Raw genomic sequence first — 18,017 nt, 5'->3', positions numbered from 1 at the left:
CTTGACCGTTAAGGGTGCTGTAACCCCCGAAAGTACACTCCAGTCCAAACCAAAAAAAATATTATTTTCTGTGTTTGTGAATTGTGTGCGCAGTAGTCGCACGTGCATCAACAAAGTAGTGCCAAGCGTGCGCCTGTGTCATAAGTAAAGGGCCGGCTGGCTTGACCGTTAAAGGGTGCTGTAACCCCCAAAGTACACTCCAGTCCAAACCAAAAAAAAAATTATTTTCTGTGTTTGTGAATTGTTGTGCGCAGTAGCCGCACGTGCATCAACAAAGTAGAGCCAAGCGTGCGCCTGTGTCATAAGTAAAGGGCCGGCTGGCTTGACCGTTAAGGGTGCTGTAACCCCCAAAAGTACACTCCAGTCCAAACCAAAAAAAAAATTATTTTCTGTGTTTGTGAATTGTGTGCGCAGTAGCCGCACGTGCATCAACAAAGTAGTGCCAAGCGTGCGCCTGTGTCATAAGTAAAGGGCCGGCTGGCTTGACCGTTAAAGGGTGCTGTAACCCCCGAAAGTACACTCCAGTCCTAACCAAAAAAAAATTATTTTCTGTGTTTGTGAATTGTGTGCGCAGTAGCCGCACGTGCATCAACAAAGTAGTGCCAAGAGTGCGCCTGTGTCATAAGTAAAGGGCCGGCTGGCTTGACCGTTAAGGGTGCTGTAACCCCCGAAAGTACACTCCAGTCCAAACCAAAAAAAAAATTATTTTCTGTGTTTGTGAATTGTGTGCGCAGTAGCCGCACGTGCATCAACAAAGTAGTGCCAAGCGTGCGCCTGTGTCATAAGTAAAGGGCCGGCTGGCTTGACCGTTAAAGGGTGCTGTAACCCCCAAAGTACACTCCAGTCCAAACCAAAAAAAAATTATTTTCTGTGTTTGTGAATTGTGTGCGCAGTAGCCGCACGTGCATCAACAAAGTAGTGCCAAGCGTGCGCCTGTGTCATAAGTAAAGGGCCGGCTGGCTTGACCGTTAAGGGTGCTGTAACCCCCGAAAGTACACTCCAGTCCAAACCAAAAAAAAAATTATTTTCTGTGTTTGTGAATTGTGTGCGCAGTAGCCACACGTGCATCAACAAAGTAGTGCCAAGCGTGCGCCTGTGTCATAAGTAAAGGGCCGGCTGGCTTGACCGTTAAGGGTGCTGTAACCCCCGAAAGTACACTCCAGTCCAAACCAAAAAAAAAATTATTTTCTGTGTTTGTGAATTGTGTGCGCAGTAGCCGCACGTGCATCAACAAAGTAGTGCCAAGCGTGCGCCTGTGTCATAAGTAAAGGGCCGGCTGGCTTGACCGTTAAGGGTGCTGTAACCCCCGAAAGTACACTCCAGTCCAAACCAAAAAAAAAATTATTTTCTGTGTTTGTGAATTGTGTGCGCAGTAGCCACACGTGCATCAACAAAGTAGTGCCAAGCGTGCGCCTGTGTCATAAGTAAAGGGCCAGCTGGCTTGACCGTTAAGGGTGCTGTAACCCCCGAAAGTACACTCCAGTCCAAACCAAAAAAAAAATTATTTTCTGTGTTTGTGAATTGTGTGCGCAGTAGCCGCACGTGCATCAACAAAGTAGTGCCAAGCGTGCGCCTGTGTCATAAGTAAAGGGCCGGCTGGCTTGACCGTTAAAGGGTGCTGTAACCCCCAAAGTACACTCCAGTCCAAACCAAAAAAAAATTATTTTCTGTGTTTGTGAATTGTGTGCGCAGTAGCCGCACGTGCATCAACAAAGTAGTGCCAAGCGTGCGCCTGTGTCATAAGTAAAGGGCCGGCTGGCTTGACCGTTAAGGGTGCTGTAACCCCCGAAAGTACACTCCAGTCCAAACCAAAAAAAAAATTATTTTCTGTGTTTGTGAATTGTGTGCGCAGTAGCCGCACGTGCATCAACAAAGTAGTGCCAAGCGTGCGCCTGTGTCATAAGTAAAGGGCCGGCTGGCTTGACCGTTAAGGGTGCTGTAACCCCCGAAAGTACACTCCAGTCCAAACCAAAAAAAAAATTATTTTCTGTGTTTGTGAATTGTGTGCGCAGTAGCCACACGTGCATCAACAAAGTAGTGCCAAGCGTGCGCCTGTGTCATAAGTAAAGGGCCGGCTGGCTTGACCGTTAAGGGTGCTGTAACCCCCGAAAGTACACTCCAGTCCAAACCAAAAAAAAAATTATTTTCTGTGTTTGTGAATTGTGTGCGCAGTAGCCGCACGTGCATCAACAAAGTAGTGCCAAGCGTGCGCCTGTGTCATAAGTAAAGGGCCGGCTGGCTTGACCGTTAAGGGTGCTGTAACCCCCGAAAGTACACTCCAGTCCAAACCAAAAAAAAAATTATTTTCTGTGTTTGTGAATTGTGTGCGCAGTAGCCACACGTGCATCAACAAAGTAGTGCCAAGCGTGCGCCTGTGTCATAAGTAAAGGGCCGGCTGGCTTGACCGTTAAAGGGTGCTGTAACCCCCGAAAGTACACTCCAGTCCAAACCAAAAAAAAATTATTTTCTGTGTTTGTGAATTGTGTGCGCAGTAGCCGCACGTGCATCAACAAAGTAGTGCCAAGAGTGCGCCTGTGTCATAAGTAAAGGGCCGGCTGGCTTGACCATTAAAGGGTGCTGTAACCCCCGAAAGTACACTCCAGGCCAAACCAAAAAAAAATTATTTTCTGTGTTTGTGAATTGTGTGCGCAGTAGCCGCACGTGCATCAACAAAGTAGTGCCAAGAGTGCGCCTGTGTCATAAGTAAAGGGCCGGCTGGCTTGACCGTTAAAGGGTGCTGTAACCCACAAAGTACACTCCAGTCCAAACCAAAAAAAAAATTATTTTCTGTGTTTAGCCGCACGTATATATCAAATCGATATAACATAAATGGAGGACCAAACTTTCTCCGATAAAAATAAAATAGAGAAAGATCAAGAACCACTTCCTCCTAGTGCTGAAGCTGCTGCCACTAGTCATGACATAGACGATAACATGCCATCAACGTCGTCTGCCAAGGCCGATGCCCAATGTCATAGTAGAGGGCACATACAATCCCAAATGGCAAAGTTCAGGAAAATGACCTTGAAAAAGACATTTAAATCAGCTGAAGAGAAACGTAAACTTGCCAATATGCCATTTACGACACGGAGTGGCAAGGAACGGCTAAGGTCGATCCCTAGTATGTTCATGACTAGTGGTTCAGCTTCACATGACGATGGAAGCCCTCCTCCCACTAAAAAAATCAAAAGAGTTAAGCTGGCAAAAGCACAGCGAAGAACTGTGCTTTCTAAGAAGATATCACAAATCCCCAAGGAGAGTCCAAGTGTGGTGGTGGTTGCGATGCCTGACCTTCCCAGCACTGGACGGGAAGAGGTGGCTCTTTCCACCATTTGCATGCCCCCTGCAAGTGCTGAAAGGAGCACCCACAGTCCACTTGCTGATATGCAAATTGAAGATGTCACTGTTGAAGTACAACAGGATGAGGATACTGGTGTAGCTGGCGCTGAGGAGGAAGTTGGCGAGGAGGATTCTGATGGTGATGTGGTTTGTTTAAATCAGGCTCCGGGGGAGACAGTTGTTGTCCGTGGGATGAAAAAGCCCATCACGGTCATGCCTGGGCAGAAGACCAAACATTCCACCTCTTTGGTCTGGCAATATTTCTATCCAAATCCGGACAACAACTGTCTTGCCATATGTACCATATGTAAAGGTGAAATAAGTAGGGGTAGGGACGTCAACCACCTAGGAACATCCTCCCTTATACGGCACCTGCAGCGCGTTCATAAAAAGTTACTGTCAAGTTCAGAAACTTTGGCTAAGACCGTAAGCAGTCCAGGGACACCTAAATCCCGTTGTCCTGTTGTATCCAAGCGCCTGCAAACCACACCGTCAACTCCCTCCTCGTCAATTTCCTCCTTAGTCAGGATCGGAAGTAGTCCTGCAGGCCATGTCACTGGCATGACTGACTCTCCTATCCGGGATTCCTCTGGAGGATCCTGCATTGCTACGCCTACTGCTGCCGCTGCTGCTGTTGCTGCTGCTGGGAGTCGTTCATCATCCCAGAGAGGAAGTAGGAACACCACTACTTTTACTAAACAATTGACCCTCCAACAGTCCTTAGCGAGGAGGATGAAGTACGACAGCAGTCATCCTGAAGCAAAACGTATAACTGAGGCCTTGACTGCTATGTTGGTGTTAGACGTGCGTCCGGTATCCGCCATTAGTGCAGTGGGATTTAGACAATTGATGGAGGTAGTGTGTCCCCGGTTCCAAATCCCGTCTAGATTCCACTTCACTAGGCAGGCGATACCGAGACTGTACAGAAACGTCAGAAAAAGTGTCCTCAGTGTCCTGAAAAATGCCGTTGTACACAATGTCCACTTAACCACGGACATGTGGACAAGTGGAACAGGGCAGACTAAGGACTATATGACTGTGACAGCCCACTGGGTAGATGTATCACCTTACGCAGCAACAGCAGCAGCGTCACCAGTAGCAGCATCTCAGAAACGCCAGCTCGTTACAAGGCAGGCTACGCTGTGTATCACCGGTTTCAGTAAGAGGCACACCGCCGACAACCTCTTAGAGAAACTGAGGGAAATCATCGCCCAGTGGCTTACCCCACTTAGACTCTCCTGGGGATTTGTGATATCTGACAACGCCACCAATATTGTGCGGGCATTACATCTGGGCAAATTCCAGCACGTCCCATGTTTTGCTCACACAATAAACTTGGTGGTGCAGAATTTTCTGAAAAGCGACAGGGGCGTGCAGGAGACGCTTTGGGTGGCCCGAAAAATTTCTGGCCACTTTCGCCATTCAGCGACTGCGTGCCGAAGACTGGAGCGCCAGCAAACACTCTTGAACCTGCCCCGCCATCACCTGAAGCAAGAGGTTGTGACACGGTGGAACTCAACCCTCTATATGCTTCAGAGGATGGAGGAGCAGCAAAAGGCCATACAAGCCTATACATCCACCTATGACATAGGCAAAGGAGGGGGTATGCACCTGACTCAAGCGCAGTGGAGAATGATTTCCGTGTTGTGCAAGGTTCTCCAGCCCTTCGAACTTGCCACACGTGAAGTCAGTTCAGACACTGCCAGCTTGAGTCAGGTCATTCCCCTCATCAGGCTTTTGCAGAAGCAGCTGGAGAAAGTGAAGGAGGAGCTAAGACGGAGCGATTCCGCTCGGCATGTGGGACTTGTGGATGAAGCCCTTCATTCGCTTTGCCAGGATTCCAGGGTGGTCAATCTGTTGAAATCAGACCACTACATTTTGGCCACCGTGCTCGATCCTAGGTTTAAAGCCTATGTGGTGTCTCTCTTTCCGGCCGACACAAGCCTGCAGAGGTGCAAAGACCTGCTGGTGAACACACTGTCAGCTGAAGCGGAAAGTGACACGTCAACAGCTCCTTCTTCATTTTCTCCTGCAACTGGGGCTGCCAGGAAAAAACTTAGGTATCCTAAGCAACCCGCTGGCGGTGATGCAGGACAGGCAGGACCAAGTTTGGACATCTGGTCCGGACTGAAGGACCTGGCAACAATTTCTGACATGTCTACTGTCACTGCATATGATACTGTCACCATTGACAGAATGGTGGAGGATTACATCGGTGACAGCATCCAAGTAGGCATGGCAGACAGTCCATACCTGTACTGGCAGGAAAAAGAGGCAATTTGGAGGCCCCTGTACAAACTGGCTCTATTTTACCTGAGTTGCCCCCCCTCCAGTGTGTACTCCGAAAGAGTGTTTAGTGCAGCCGGGAACCTTGTCAGCGAAAGGCGTAGGAGGTTGCTTCCACAGAATGTGGAGAAGATGATGTTCATCAAAATGAATTATCAGCTCTTCCAGGGAGACCAGCCTCCAGAAGGTACAGAGGGACCTGTGGTGGTGGATTCAAGTGGGGACGAGTTAATACTTTGTGAGGATGAGGATGTACACACTGAAGAGGGTGAGGAATCGGTGGATGAGGAGGATGAGGATGACATCTTGCCTCCATAGAGCCAGTTTGTGCAGGGACACATTAATTGCCAGCTTGTTTTGTGGGGGCCCAAACGAACCAATCATTTCAGCCACAGTTGTGTGGCAGACCCTGGCGCTGAAATGATTGGTTTGTTAAAGTGTGCATGTCCTGTTTATACAACATAAGGGTGGGTGGGAGGGCCCAAGGACAATTCCATCTTGCACCTCTTTTTTTTCTTTGCATTATGTACAGTTTGGGGCCTAGTTTTTCAAACTGCCATCCTGTCTGCCACTGCAGTTTCACGCCTAGATGGGTCACGTGTTTGTGCCGCCCACTCGTGTCGCTTAGCATAGTCATCCAGCTACCTCGGTGCAACGTTTTGGACATAAAAACACTATTGTGAGGTGTGAGGTGTTCAGAATAGACTGGAAATGAGTGGAAATTAAGGTTATTGAGGTTAATAATAGCATAGGAGCAGAAAAACCTACAAATTCTGTGATTTTAGCTGTTTTTATGCTTTTTTAAAAAAAAATACAGATCCAAAACACAAAACCCAGAACCCAAAACACGGAAGGGTGGTTTTGGCAAAACCAATCCAGATCCAAAACACGAAGAAAGATCCAGATCCAAAACCAAAACACAAAACACGAAAAGTGGCCGGTGCACACCCCTAATATATATATATCCAGGAAGTAGGTCGCACTCACATCTCCAACATTAGATCAACAACTGGGGTGTCTCCCACATCCACCAGGTGAATGTTCATATGCAGAAAGCTTGAAGAATGGGGCACTCACCAGGTTCCATTGCACATAAAAAACTGCCATTTATTTTTTACTTGCTGCATGTCAAAAATACTGGTGCAGTACTTCTCTCAATTATTTTTGGACCCCACAGGTCCTTTATCAGGAGGTACAAACGTAATAATGAACAGCATGTGCATCACAACAAACACCTACAGCAAGTGTAGCCATGCCCCCCAGGCTCAATATATGTTCAATATATGCAGCCTATCCTAGCAACCCCTCTGCAGCTATTGCAGGTAAATGACAGGAAAACACCATATATTAAAAATACATATAATTCATAGAAATAAGAAATCACATCACCAAAGGAATATATGTTCATAAATGCAATATGCACAAATACATAAAATTTACAAACACTAAAAGTACAAATGACAATAATATCAAAATCAAAATAGCAAACAACCAGACAAAAAAAACACAGACAAATAAAACAGAAAAATTGAGTGTTTTGTAAAAAAAAATATACCAAAAGTTCTCAGCGCAAAAATAAGTTAAGCACATTATATTAATTTAATCCATGAGGCACCATGATTCCAAGCCTAAAAATCCACTTGGCTTCTAATTTCTTCAACAGCAATGTTCGATCACCTCCTCTACAGGATTTAGGTACCCAATCTATAATCCTGCATTTCAGCATAGTGACTTGGTGTCCAGCTTCCAAAAAATGTTTTTCCACTGTCTTATCAGTAGTACCTGTTAGCATTGCCTGGTGTATCGAGCTGCTATGATTTGCCATATGCTCAGGGAAAGTGCAAGTGGTCATGCCCACGTATGATAAACCACATAGACTCAATATATAAATTACATAATCCATGCAACAATGTAGTTTATATCATATGGGTATCAACTTCCCACTGTCTGGATGGGGAAAGATATTGCCTGGAAGAAGGGACTGACAGGTAACACAGCTGGTACATCTTATACACCCAGGGGTATTCAATAAAGTGGTCTTATTAAGAAGTACATGGTATGATGGATGCAAGAGTAGCTGTTTAAGGTTTTTCTCCATTCTAAATGCCATCATAGGGGGCTCATTTAGTGTACCAGCAAGTGTCAGATCCATCTGCATCAAAGGCCAGTGTTTCTTAATACAGGCTATCTTCATGATATTGTGTCATGATATTGTGTCATGTAGATCATACGGTCCCATTTTTTCAGGGTTGTTTTTACCAATTGTTTTACGTGCCCTGGTGAGATGCATTTCAATGGTCTTCCTCTTGTATCCCCTCTTTAGGAAGTGATTTTTAATTTCCAAAATCTGTGTTTCTGCTGTAATAGGATTTGTTTTATTATGCAACACCTGCATGAATTGGGAGATGGGGAGACTATTTTTTAGACAAGGAGGATGATTGCTGGCAGCATGTAAAACAGTATTTTTGTCTGTCTCCTTTTGATATAAAGTGATACCTAGTCAAGATCCCTCCTCTAAATACCTTCACACCCAAAAGATCTATAGTATTTGGGCTAGACTTGCCAGTGAAACAAAAATGGAGTTAAGTTGATTTAGATACTCCACCATTAAAGTAAAAGCCTCTTCAGTGCCCTTTCACAAAAGAAAAATGCCATCTATAAATATCCTATAATAGATGATCTTAGTGCTATATCTGGAGAGAATATTGGTGATCTCGTAGTCATGCATGAAAATGCCCACGTAAGCTGTGGCCACATTGGACCCCATGGCTGTACAAGCCATTTAGGTGAAATATTGACCCTGATACATAAAGTGATTGTATTTAAGAATCAATCTCAAAATATCAAGTATAAACTCAATGGGAGGACCCTGTGCCTTAGAACCAAGTGTCACAGAACAAAAAAAAATTGCAATACACTCTCAACTTTTTTGCTTTATTTGTAATTTATCTATTAACCTGTCAGTGCGGCTTATCATATGTGGGCATGACAATTTGTACTTTCCCTGAGCATATGGCGAATCATCGCAGCTCGAAACACCAGGCATTGCTGACAAGTACTACTGATAACTGGTGGCAAAACATTTTTTGGAATCTGGACACAAAGTCGCTTTGCTGAAATACAAGATTACAGATTGGGTACCTAAACCCTGTAGAGGAGGTGATAGGACATTGCTGAAGACATTAGAAGCCAAGTGGATTTTTAGGCTTTCAACCACGGTGCCTCATGAACTAAATTATTATAATGCGCTTAACATATTTTTGTGCTGAGAACTATTGGTATATTTAAAAAAAAAATGTTTAGCTATACACTCTCTACTTTTTTATTTTATTTGTCTGTTTTTTTTGACTGGTTGTTTTCTATTTTGATTTTGATATTATTGTCATTTGTATATTTAGTGTTTTGTACATTTTTCTGTATATGTGCTCATGTTGATTTAATTGCATGCATCCACATGAACATATATTCCTTTGGTGATATGATTTCTTATGGATTCTATGTATTTTTAATAATATATGGTGTTTCACTGTCATTTACTTGCGCCCCAGCTCTTTTCTCATATGATAATGTATGATGATGTAGTGATTGGTGATAAAATATATATGGTATCTAGTAACCTGGTAAACCCAGCTGTATTGGGAATTGTAAACATGTATGTACTATCTAGCCTTTGAACTTCCAGTTCAGTGGAATGTGGAAGCCAGGCAGTACACCTGACCTGATGTGACATTGTACTCCTCGGCTGGAATGCATGCCATTGGATAGTGTGCGCTCCAGGATAGAAGGTGGTTGGTAGCTAGTACAGTATGTCAGTATATTGACTACAAATACTAGCTGCAGATAGGTATTGCTAGGATATGCAGCTTTAATTATATTCATTATGTGACACCTTGTGTCACTAATTGTTGAACATATATTGAGCCAGGGGGGCATGGCTTCACTTGCTGTAGGTGTTTGGTGTGATGCCAATGCTATTCATTATTGCTGTTGTGTCCCCTGATGAAGGACCTTTGGGGTCTGAAAACCTTTGAGAAAAGTACAGCACCTGTATTATTGACATGCAACAAGTAAGAAATAATTTCCAGTTTTTTTATGTGCAATGGAATCTGGTCAGAGTCTCATTCTTTGAAATATATATATATATATATATATATATATATATAAATATTATCCAGAACAAGGCTATGGTGGTTGATAGCCACACCCTCTCTTGTGGCTGACAAACTGCTTAAGCAGGCGCCCCTTCCACTACTTTTCCCCAGTGTGCCCTTCATCATGCCCCAGTCTTACACTGACAACAATTGATAAACTATTTTTGCAATGTCCTTCTCCACCTACAGTGGTTCCTCGAGCATGCTATATGCAGCCATTTTCTCCAAAAACCATCAATTCCTCTTAGAACCCTGCCAATAACTGGGTTTCAGTGACCAGAAGAAGCAATTACAACTTGCAATGAAAAGATTGTGGCTTGTTATTGCCTTCCAGCTCCCATCTGCCATTTTAAAGTGAGAAAAGGCATTCATTTTTCTATATTCTATTGGTTGATAATCTGCTGGCATTTGTGGGCACAGAGTGGTGGGTGGGTGATGGCCTCCATTTCCAGAAACAGAAGCACGTTGCTGCAGTTGGGGGGGGGGTGAGAAGAGACCAGGATCTTTGGTGGTTGAAAGAAATTTCCTAGCCTCTTCCTCCCATTTGTGGTGCCTGAATTGCATGACCTGATTGGTCATCTTAGCCAGCCAATGTTGCAGTATCCGATGCTGCATTGGACAATGCAGCTCGGATAAGTAATGCTGGAGGAGGCATGATGCCTCCTGCTTCATTACCATATCTGCAAGGATCGCAATTGCAAAGATGCCTGCATGCAAATGCATCCTTGCTGAATCAGGCCCTGTGTCCACTAAGGTGCTGTGTACATCAAACGGCTGTGTTCACTAAGTGGCTGTGTCCATCAAAGGGCTAGGTCCATCTAAGGTTATTGTTCTGCTGCAGTGAGTCCAGACAGTTATATTTAAAAAAAAATAAATAAAAAGTTGCTGTATTTGATTGAATTGCGCACCGCACCCCAGTACACTGTGCCCCAGAGCATTGCATAAAATCGGTCTGATGCCAGGCAGTGTGAGACAAACTCCTGCCCAGTTGTACTAAAAAAAATAATTATTTATATATATGGATTGTGCACCGCAACCCAGTACGCTGTGCCCCAGAACGTTGCATAAAAGCATTTTAACACCAAGCATTGTGAGCCAAACTCCAGCCCAGTTGTGTTAAAACAATTTTTTATTCATATTTATTTTATTTGATTGGATTGTGTACCGCACCCCAGAATGCTATACCAAGAGCATTGCGTAAAAGCAGTCTGACACCAGGCAGAATGAGCCAAGCTTGCTGTGCAGTTGTGTTACAAAAATGAATTAAAAATTGTTGTATTTGATTGGATATGCACTGCACTTCAGTATGCTATGCCCCAGATCGTTACGTAAAAGAGTTCTGATGCCAAGCAGTGTGAGCCAAGCTCCTGTCCAGATGTGTTGCAACAATTTTTTAATAATGTTTTTTTATTTGATTGGATTGTGCACTGCAACCCAGCACGCTGTGCTCCAGAGTGTAGCGGAAAAGCAGTCTGATGCCAGGCATTGATCTGCAAATTGAAAAATAGTTAATGATTAGTTTACAGAAGAACAACCAAATACCGCTCCAGCTGCTGCCACCAGTAATGATGAATATATTAGTCCCTCAACCTTATCTGCTAAAGCCAATGCTCAAGGGCATAGATGGTTTACGACATCAGGGCACCTAAATTCCAAAAAACAATATACAGTGGTAAAAAATAAACAATATTATGAGCTGTGAGTTTGTCAAAATTTACTGCAAATGACTGTAAATTAATGTTATTGAGGTTAATAATACTCTAGGAACAAAAAAAGGCCCAAATTATGAGATTGTAGTTTTTTTTGTACATTTTTGAATAAAATGCATATCCAAATCTAAAACCAGTAACGGTGGTTTGGCAAATACAAATCCAAAGCTGGATGACAAATCAGAGCCAAAGCCAAATCCAGCAAAAATGGCCCGGTGCACATATCTAACAATAATAATAATAATAATAATAATAATAATAATAATAATAATAATAATAATAATAATAATGGGGGAAAACAAGACCCAAAAAATAATGCATATCTATCTAATTAAATATATTTAAACTGTTATATATGCCTATGAATATTAATGAAAGAACATAAACAATTTCTATAGAGTGCTCTCCTCACTCCCTGTGTGGTTTGATGTGTGATAATTTGATCGCTTCTTGCAGTTACTGTATAAGGTCATGTTTTTGTTCCATTATACTCACACTGGCCTTGCAATCTAACACTTCAATGCAGCTATTTTCTTGAATGCTAAATAATTAAACCATCTCCTTTGATTATTTTTCAAGCACTTGAAAATTACACTTGAAACAAACTTATCTCTACACTTCGAAGAAAAACTTCTACTTGAGAACAGCAAGAAATTCCATTCAAAGCTCTTTGCAAACTATACAGTCAGGTGCATAAATATTGGGACAATGACAGAATTTTCATATTTTGTCCTCTATTCACCACCACAATGGCTTTGAAATGAAACAAACAAGATGTGCTTTAACTGCAGACTTTCAGATTTAATTTGAGGGTAATTACATCCAAATCAGGTGAACGATGTAGGAATTACAACAGTTTCTATATGTGCCTCCCTCTTTTTAAGGGGCCAAAAGTAATGGGACTATCAACTCAAAAGCTATTTCATGGACAGGTGTGGGCTATTCCCTCGTTATTTCATTATCAATTAAGCAGGTAAAAGGTCTGGAGTTGATACTAGGTGTGACATTTGCATTTGGAATCAGTTGCTGTCGACTCTCAATATGAGATCCAAAGAGCTGTCAATAACAGTGAAGCAAGCCATCATTAGGCTGAAAAATCAAAACAAACCCATCAGAGAGATAGCAAAAACTTTAGGTGTGGCCAAATCAACTGCTTGGAACATACTTAAAAAGAAAGAACGTACCGGAGAGCTCAGCAACACCAAAAGACCCTGAAGACCATGGAAAACAACTGTGGTGGATGACAGAAGAATTATTTCCCTGGTGAAGAAAAACCCATTCACAACAGTTGGCCAAATCAAGAACAATCTCCAGGAGGTAGGTGTATATGTGTCAAAGTCAACAATCAAGAGAAGACTTCACAAGAGTGAATATAGAGGGTTCACCACAAGATGTAAACCATTGGTGAGCCACAAAAACAGGAAGACCAGATTAGAGTTTGCCAAACAACATCTAAAAAACCCATTACAGTTCTGGAACAACATCCTATGGACAGATGAGACAAAGATCAACTTGTACCAGAGTGATGGGAAGATAAGAGTATGGAGAAGGAAAGGAACTGTTCATGATCCAAAACATACCACCTCATCAGTGAAGCATGGTGGTGGTAGTGTCATGGCGTGGGCATGTATGGCTGCCAATGGAACTGGTTCCCTTGTATTTATTGGTGATGTGACTGTTGACAAAAGCAGCAGAATGAATTCTGAAGTGTTTCGGGCAACATTATATGCTCATTTTCAGTCAAATGCTTCAGAACTCATTGGACGGCACTTCACAGTGCAGATGGACAATGACCCGAAGCATACTGCAATAGCAACCAAAGAGTTTTTTAAGGCTAAAAAGTGGAATGTTATGCAATGGCCAAGTCAATCCCCTGACCAGAATCTGATTGAGCATGCATTTCACTTGATGAAGACAAAACTGAAGGGAAAATGCCCCAAGAACAAGCAGGAACTGAAGACATTTGCAGTAGAGGCCTGGCAGAGCATCACCAGGGATGAAACCCAGCGTATGGTGATGTCTATGTGTTCCAGACTTCAGGCTGTAATTGCCTGCAAAGGATTTGCAACAAAGTATTAAAAAGTGAAAGTTAGATTTAGGATTGTTTAGTTTGTCCCATTACTTTTGGCCCCTTAAAATGTGGGAGGCACATATAGAAACCATTGTAATTCCTACACCATTCACCTGATTTGGATGTAATTACCCTCAAATTAAATCTGAAAGTCTGCAGTTAAACCACATCTTGTTTGTTTCATTTCAAAGCAATTGTGGTGGTGAATAGAGGACAAAATATGAAAATTCTGTCAATGTCCCAATATTTATGCACCTGACTGTACATTATTTGTGAGTTTTAAATGTACTTTTTGGCATTAGTTATATATTGTTCTAAGGGGCTGATTCAGAGCCACTCGCAAGTGCTATGTGCTCGCAAGCGGGGCGATGTTTGCCCCCTGCGCATGCGCCACCTCCGGCATGCGCGAGACCCGGCCAGTGATGGGCGCTCCGTAGCTATGGGTCTTGCACCAAAATGGGGCCGCTGTCAATTGTGATTCCCAAAGGAACGCCTGCCATTTGTGGGAGGCACCACTGACATCACCAGTGATGTCAGTGGTGAGCTTCCTGCTCTATTTAGAGCAGGAAGCTCACTGGGGCTTGCGGGAATGAGACCCTACCACAAGGGTTTCATTGCAAGCCCAGATGATCGCGATGGTCGCGACCATTGCGATTATCACCTGGCCACTCGCAAAAGCTTTGGGTGATCACCCACAGCTTAGTGAGTGGCCAGGAGGCTGGCTCCATAAAAAATAAAAAAAAACGCCCTGATTCAGAGCGTCTGGCTCTGAATCAGGGCCTAAGTGTCTTTACAACAAATTATTTTACTCCATTACTATGTAATGTAACTGATGCAGATAATGTTTTTGGTGTCAGGGCCCTATTCCTGTATGGGTCGGCACCTTCCACCTGGTAGTGGCCGCTCGTGCATCTGATAAGAGTTGTGGTCTAATTTTCATAGGCCACTCCCCACATATTACACTGTTTGGGGGCATGCCAGCCATCTCACTGCACTGAATGGATGCTGCATGTATGCACTCAGCATGCATTCATCTTCTCCGGCACTGCCACGCTCTGCTTAGCAAGCAGACCTGCGGCGATGCATTTCCACAACCTCCTGACCACCTGCTGGACACTTTGGCCTGCAGATGGAAAAGCGTGACAGTGCTCGAAAAAACAGGACTGTCCCACTGAAATTGGGATGGTCGGGAGGACTGTGCCCTCTATAGGGTGGCTCCCCTGTTAGACCAAACTTGTCAAATGCCCCAAGAGCTGGCACTGTTTGAAATTTACCACAAGCACATAATTCAGAGGTTTAATGAATTCTGTAGAAATTATAATGTGAAATTAATTATGTTACTATATATGCAAAATCTGCATGGTTTGCTCTAATTTTTCCCAGATATTTTGCAGTTATGTGCAGTTATTTTCAGTGTCATCACACAAAACACATCTGTACCATAATATTTAAATAATACTGAAATAAATAAAAAACATTATACAAGACAATTTGGCGTGAAAACTACAGCATTTTTCTCAAATAAGGCCTGACTGTAGAAAATATCCAGCGGAACAAATAAAATTGACACTTTGCATCAATCTTGGGATGCTACTGTAGTATACAATCCTGGTGCAACCTTTTTGGACTGCACTGACTGTATCACAATAAATATGATAACAGTTTCCTTCCAATCAGGACCTTAATGGCATCATTTTGAGATTGAGTATTGTTACTTATACATCTTGGTCCTTTGCGGGATCTTTCTCTTTTCTATGTGATACATTATTCTGAGTCGCAAGCAAAAGCACATTCAGCAGCGTTTATTGGCAGTTGCCTGTCTGCGAGTTTATGCAAATGCTGATACAAGGTTCTTCCCTTGGGTACATCTGTGTGGAGGAAATGTCTGTGCAATACCGTCCAAATAAAATGCAAATGCAGCAGTAGGTGTCTATAGGAAATAGACACCACCTGCATGCAGCCATGGCACTTTAAATTAACACAAGGGGGTAAATGTAATAGCCTACAACTTGCAAGTATCAGTGATTGCCACTTTAAAACACATCGGACAGACTCACTGGGAACTCGCCAATGCCTGCACGTCCCAGGCTATAACATTTACCCCAATATTTTGAAAGGCTTTATAATAAAGTAGAATATTATTGTCACAGATGTTGTTCTCCTAATGACTTCCTTACATATATGGCTACCAACCTATTAACCCTGCGTCAGGTGCAGCTGGCCTGACAGGCGCCACAAAGCTGTTCTCGCTCACCTCTCTTCTGCAAGGGGGCACAGGGGTCTGCCCCTCCTAGTATCTTCCTATCTATAGGTGCTGTTTGAAACTCCCCTAGTTACTGTAGTTTTCCCACTGCCTGCGTGGAGTGCAGTAGTGACCTTCCTGGCCTCTCAGGCTCATTGCGCCCGAACTCGTACAACTTTTAAAGGTACATATTTATTTTTATTTTCTCACAATTTTGTGTATTTTGCTCATTTTATGAATGAAAATGACAAAGGTTGTGGGTATTTTGCAGAAATATGTAGGTTTGTCTGGGGGGCCTCTTAGGCACACTGCGCCTCTTAAAATTTAGTATTTTTTGTTTTACTTGCTTTAAGGTTAATAAATGTGGTTTTGTGAAACATATTTCCATATATTATCTCTTTGTACATCCTAATGAAGGTCACTGATCACTTTAAGAGTGTTAAAATTGAATTAATTAGGTGATAATGACGATTTTATAACAGGCGCCTGTCAGGCGCACTGCACCCGAACCTGGGATTCCCAGAGGTGAACCCGATGCACGGTTAAAATGCTTTGGACACTGCCAAAGAAACACACTTCCATTCTTTTATTTCTGCTAAAGCTTCTAACACCAAATGCATTTGTTTATACATTTAAACCTCTTTCTAATATACCATGCCAAACATAGAGGGCCTGATTCAAAGGTGCATGTTATTACAGCCGTGTCTGCGATGTTTGCTGCAGCATAACTGCAACACTATGCTCATGCAACAGCTAATGGTATTCATACAGAGAAACCCACCAGCTGTGACACTAATCCACCACTATGCATATTAAGACTCACCAATGGTCACATCGGCTGCACCATCAGAGATTGCACCAACTCTATGAGAGGTGCAGATTATCCATCTGAACAGTGCAACTGTGTATTATGTTGCCATCACTGACCACGACATGCCTGCCACATGCCTTATGTAATCATACTTAAACCCCCGGATGTTGACCTATTTAGCATTCAAACACTTCTTTCGCAACAGATGATTTGAGACAGCAAAATACAGAACTAATTCTTGGAAACAGGATAATATTAGCAATTGGATTCACAGTTGTGTCTATCAATTCTATAGATCATAAGACAGCCTGATATGGTTCTAAGCAACCCCTTTACTTGTTATTTCTCTGGGTATTTCTTAACATCCAGGTACAAGCTTTATTGGGAGTGTTCTAAAATGTAAATGAATTTTACTTTCTGGCTCATAATTTCTTAGCATGTTGTATTACATTAATTTTTCACTTAAATGATACCCAATTTTACCTATCCACGTAAGTTATCTCACCATCTGTGTTGGCCAATGTCACTGAATATCTTTCTAACATTGTGGGGTCTATTTACTAAGCAGTGTTAGGAGATAGAGTGAAAAGTGATAAGGTGTTAGCCAATCAGCTCCCAACTGTCATTTTTCAAACACAGCCTGTGAGATGGCAGTTAGGAGCTGATTGGTGGGCACCATATCACTTTTCACTCTGTCTCCTAACACTGCTTAGTAAATAGACCCCTTTATCTTGAATGTCATCTCACTACCTCAAACTCTACTGTATGTTTAAAAATAAGTTCATACAGTTACAATCCTATCAGTAAACAGAAGATACCAACCTGACATCTCTATTTGTGCTGACATCACTATTTTCTGCTGACCCAACCTGTCAAACTTGCTGCATCATTGTCGAGCTATTCATTGCCTCTCACCAATATTTATCCTCAAGTATTGAATTCCTGTTTTCCTATACAGTGTAGTGTAAGCATGTGAGCCAGACCCTCTTACCTTTCTGTCTGTCTGCTATTACCCAGTCTTTTATTACTGTTTTATTCACAATTTTAAGGTGAATCATAATATTTTGGTGCTATAAAAGTAAATAAGAAAGTAATAATATTGACATAGTACTCATTTGGGATCAATGGCACATTGACCCTTAGGGTGCCCAGATAAAAAAAAAAATTAGTCACTGACTGAAGTACCTGGCTTTGCACAGGTTTAAATCTTCAAGTTATTAAGTTAGGCATCCCTGATCAATAGCCACCACTCTGTGATGTTTTCATTCTTATCCATCTGGTGGAAAGCGCAAAACAGGCTCCCCGAGTCAAAGTTCTGCCCAATGTACACAAACCAGAGTACTGACCAGGACCTAATCTTCAAGTTATTAAGTTAGTCATCCAGACCAATTGCCAGCCCACTGTGAAA

This window comes from Taudactylus pleione, unplaced genomic scaffold (assembly GCF_031769625.1).
Source record: "Taudactylus pleione unplaced genomic scaffold, aTauple2 ptg000998l, whole genome shotgun sequence".
Lineage (NCBI taxonomy): Eukaryota > Metazoa > Chordata > Amphibia > Anura > Myobatrachidae > Taudactylus > Taudactylus pleione.
Note: the sequence above shows the minus strand (reverse complement) of the source record.